The 5,455-nt window shown below is 31.7% G+C and overlaps 1 protein-coding gene across 1 annotated transcript in view; it reads left to right on the top strand.

Annotated features, from left to right (window-relative positions):
• Positions 1-5,229: 5,229 nt before the first annotated feature.
• The window catches only part of pomt1 (protein-O-mannosyltransferase 1), a 35,602-nt gene continuing 35,376 nt past the window's right edge, over positions 5,230-5,455 (top strand). Inside the window, exon 1 of the mRNA XM_039802524.1 lies at positions 5,230-5,411. The gene's annotated coding sequence lies outside the window, so the exon portion shown is untranslated. The remainder of the gene's footprint in view (positions 5,412-5,455) is intronic.

Genomic DNA, 5,455 nt, shown 5'->3' with positions numbered 1-5,455 from the left:
GAAACATGGATTATATATCCTACATGGCTTTAATAGAAACATGGATTATATATCCTACATGGTTTTAATAGAAACATGGATTATATATCCTACATGGCTTTTAATAGAGACATGGATTAAATATCCTACATGGCTTTAATAGAAACATGGATTATATATCCTACATGGCTTTAATAGAAACATGGATTAAATATCCTACATGGCTTTAATAGAAACATGGATTAAATATCCTACATGGCTTTAATAGAAACATGGATTAAATATCCTACATGGCTTTAATAGAAACATGGATTAAATATCCTACATGGCTTTAATAGAAACATGGATTATATATCCTACATGGCTTTAATAGAAACATGGATTATATATCCTACATGGCTTTAATAGAAACATGGATTATATATCTCCATGGCTTTAATAGAAACATGGATTAAATATCCTCACATGGCTTTAATAGAAACATGGATTAAATATCCTACGTGGCTTTAATAGAGACATGGATTAAATATCCTACATGGCTTTAATAGAAACATGGATTAAATATCCTACATGGCTTTAATAGAAACATGGATTAAATATCCTACATGGCTTTAATAGAAACATGGATTAAATATCCTACATGGCTTTAATAGAAACATGAATTAAATATCCTACATGGCTTTAATAGAAACATGGATTAAATATCCTACATGGCTTTAATAGAAACATGGATTAAATATCCTATATGGCTTTAATAGAAACATGGATTAAATATCCTACATGGCTTTAATAGAAACATGGATTAAATATCCTACATGGCTTTAATAGAGACATGGATTAAATATCCTACATGGCTTTAATAGAAACATGGATTATATATCCTACATGGCTTTAATAGAAACATGGATTAAATATCCTATATGGCTTTAATAGAGACATGGATTAAATATCCTATATGGCTTTAATAGAAACATGGATTAAATATCCTACATGGCTTTAATAGAGACATGGATTAAATATCCTACATGGCTTTAATAGAGACATGGATTAAATATCCTACATGGCTTTAATAGAGACATGGATTAAATTTCCTACATGGCTTTAATAGAGACATGGATTAAATATCCTACATGGCTTTAATAGAGACATGGATTAAATATCCTACATGGCTTTAATAGAGACATGGATTAAATATCCTACATGGCTTTAATAGAAACATGAATTAAATATCCTACATGGCTTTAATAGAAACATGGATTAAATATCCTACATGGCTTTAATAGAGACATGGATTAAATATCCTACATGGCTTTAATAGAAACATGGATTAAATATCCTCACATGGCTTTAATAGAGACATGGATTAAATATCCTACATGGCTTTAATAGAGACATGGATTAAATTTCCTACATGGCTTTAATAGAGAAATGGATTAAATATCCTACATGGCTTTAATAGAAACATGGATTAAATATCCTACATGGCTTTAATAGAGACATGGATTAAATATCCTACATGGCTTTAATAGAGACATGGATTAAATATCCTACATGGCTTTAATAGAGACATGGATTAAATATCCTACATGGCTTTAATAGAGACATGGATTAAATTTCCTACATGGCTTTAATAGAGACATGGATTAAATATCCTACATGGCTTTAATAGAAACATGGATTAAATATCCTGCATGGCTTTTATAGAGATGGATTAAATATCCTATATGGCTTTAATAGAAACATGGATTAAATATCCTATATGGCTTTAATAGAAACATGGATTAAATATCCTATATGGCTTTAATAGAAACATGGATTAAATATCCTACATGGCTTTAATAGAAACATGGATTAAATATCCTACATGGCTTTAATAGAGATGGATTAAATATCCTATATGGCTTTAATAGAAACATGAATTAAATATCCTACATGGCTTTAATAGAAACATGGATTAAATATCCTATATGGCTTTAATAGAAACATGAATTAAATATCCTACATGGCTTTAATAGAAACATGGATTAAATATCCTATATGGCTTTAATAGAAACATGGATTAAATATCCTATATGGCTTTAATAGAAACATGGATTAAATATCCTACATGGCTTTAATAGAAACATGAATTAAATATCCTATGGCTTTAATAGAAACATGGATTAAATATCCTATATGGCTTTAATAGAAACATGGATTATATATCCTACATGGCTTTAATAGAAACATGGATTAAATATCCTATATGGCTTTAATAGAAACATGGATTAAATATCCTATATGGCTTTAATAGAAACATGGATTAAATATCCTACATGGCTTTAATAGAAACATGAATTAAATATCCTACATGGCTTTAATAGAAACATGGATTAAATATCCTACATGGCTTTAATAGAAACATGGATTAAATATCCTACATGGCTTTAATAGAAACATGGATTAAATATCCTACATGGCTTTAATAGAAACATGGATTAAATATCCTACATGGCTTTAATAGAAACATGAATTAAATATCCTACATGGCTTTAATAGAAACATGGATTAAATATCCTACATGGCTTTAATAGAGACATGGATTAAATATCCTATATGGCTTTAATAGAAACATGGATTAAATATCCTACATGGCTTTAATAGAGACATGGATTAAATATCCTACATGGCTTTAATAGAAACATGGATTAAATATCCTACATGGCTTTAATAGAGACATGGATTAAATATCCTACATGGCTTTAATAGAGACATGGATTAAATATCCTACATGGCTTTAATAGAAACATGGATTAAATATCCTACATGGCTTTAATAGAGACATGGATTAAATATCCTACATGGCTTTAATAGAAACATGGATTAAATATCCTACATGGCTTTAATAGAAACATGGATTAAATATCCTACATGGCTTTAATAGAAACATGGATTAAATATCCTACATGGCTTTAATAGAAACATGGATTAAATATCCTACATGGCTTTAATAGAAACATGGATTAAATATCCTACATGGCTTTAATAGAGACATGGATTAAATATCCTACATGGCTTTAATAGAAACATGGATTAAATATCCTACATGGCTTTAATAGAGACATGGATTAAATATCCTATATGGCTTTAATAGAGACATGGATTAAATATCCTACATGGCTTTAATAGAGACATGGATTAAATATCCTACATGGCTTTAATAGAGACATGGATTAAATATCCTATATGGCTTTAATAGAAACATGGATTAAATATCCTACATGGCTTTAATAGAAACATGGATTAAATATCCTACATGGCTTTAATAGAAACATGGATTAAATATCCTACATGGCTTTAATAGAAACATGGATTAAATATCCTACATGGCTTTAATAGAAACATGGATTAAATATCCTGCATGGCTTTAATAGAGACATGGATTAAATATCCTATATGGCTTTCATAGAAACATGGATTAAATATCCTACATGGCTTTAATAGAGACATGGATTAAATATCCTATATGGCTTTAATAGAAACATGGATTAAATATCCTATATGGCTTTAATAGAAACATGGATTATATATCCTACATGGCTTTAATAGAAACATGGATTAAATATCCTACATGGCTTTAATAGAGACATGGATTAAATATCCTACATGGCTTTATAGAAACATGGATTAAATATCCTACATGGCTTTAATAGAAACATGGATTAAATATCCTACATGGCTTTAATAGAGAGATGGATTAAATATCCTATATGGCTTTAATAGAAACATGGATTAAATATCCTATATGGCTTTAATAGAAACATGGATTAAATATCCTATATGGCTTTAATAGAAACATGGATTAAATATCCTACATGGCTTATAAAGAGATGGATTAAATATCCTATATGGCTTTAATAGAAACATGAATTAAATATCCTACATGGCTTTAATAGAAACATGGATTAAATATCCTACATGGCTTTAATAGAGACATGGATTAAATATCCTATATGGCTTTAATAGAAACATGGATTAAATATCCTACATGGCTTTAATAGAAACATGGATTAAATATCCTACATGGCTTTAATAGAGAGATGGATTAAATATCCTACATGGCTTTAATAGAAACATGGATTAAATATCCTACATGGCTTTAATAGAGAGATGGATTAAATATCCTACATGGCTTTAATAGAAACATGGATTAAATATCCTACATGGCTTTAATAGAAACATGGATTAAATATCCTACATGGCTTTAATAGAAACATGGATTAAATATCCTACATGGCTTTAATAGAGACATGGATTAAATATCCTACATGGCTTTAATAGAGACATGGATTAAATATCCTACATGGCTTTAATAGAGACATGGATTAAATATCCTACATGGCTTTAATAGAGAGATGGATCTGACGCATCGTGATGCATCGAGATATCGAGTCGAAGACATGATAACAGTATTCGAATCGGGAGATCAGTGAAGATTCACACCTCTAGTTCAAATATCCAATTTTTCATTTTTTTCCACCTTGACAAATTAAAAACTTGGATCTTTAAACTGTTTTTCCAATTTTCTGTTTTTATTCAGAGGATCAGAAATTTAGAAAATTACTAAATTGCGTCTGGGCTCCAATTATTCATAATACTGCCACCATGGTGTCCTCTCCCTCGTTCTGCCTAGCCCTGGCCCCCATGGTGGAGAGGCAGAACGTAGGGGTGACAAGGAGGCCAGGCGAGGAAGAGGGGGGGAGCGAGCAGGGACATAGCCTGGTAGGAGGTCAGAAATGTAACTGGGTGCGAGATTATGGAGTGCTTTGTATGAGAAGGGTCTTAAATTCAATAAAATAAAAACAGAAAATTGGAAAAACAGTTTAAAGATCCAGTTTATTAATTTGTCATGGTGGAAAAAAATTAAAAATTGGATATTTGAACCCATTTTTCTGTGTTTCCAAATGTCCGTTTGTGTTTAGAACATTGAACTGATGAGAGTCACACGGACCAGGAACCATCCACGTTATGTTTTTTGGACAATTAGTTTGAAAGAAACCCAAATTTCTGATATAAATCTTTGTGTAAACGGCTCAGATTAGACCCGAGGACACAGGACGGTAAACAGTCCCAGTGTGTGCTCCTTTAATAATAATAATAATAATAATAATAATAATAATAATAATAATAATAATAATAATAATAATGATGATGTAATAATACAGCCGGTCCAGCAGGGGGCTCTGGCGGCTGCTTCCCGCCGTTAGAACCGGAAGCAGCAACAGAGCAGGCAGCACCAACCGAGCACCGGAACCATCGAGCGGCCGCTGCAGCAAACTAACCGGAGAAAACGGCTCGCAGCTACCGACCGGAGCAGCTGGAGCCACCGGAGGACAACCGACACCTTTACCGACAGCATGCACGGTTCAGGGGTAACGGAGTGACGTCACAAGGTGAGCTTTATTAGCGTCCGACAGCCGGTTAATGTAGCTAACGT

This window comes from Perca fluviatilis, chromosome 6 (genome assembly GCF_010015445.1).
Source record: "Perca fluviatilis chromosome 6, GENO_Pfluv_1.0, whole genome shotgun sequence".
In the NCBI taxonomy this organism is placed as follows: Eukaryota; Metazoa; Chordata; class Actinopteri; order Perciformes; family Percidae; genus Perca; species Perca fluviatilis.
Note: the sequence above shows the minus strand (reverse complement) of the source record. Positions and strands in the feature narration are given on the sequence as shown.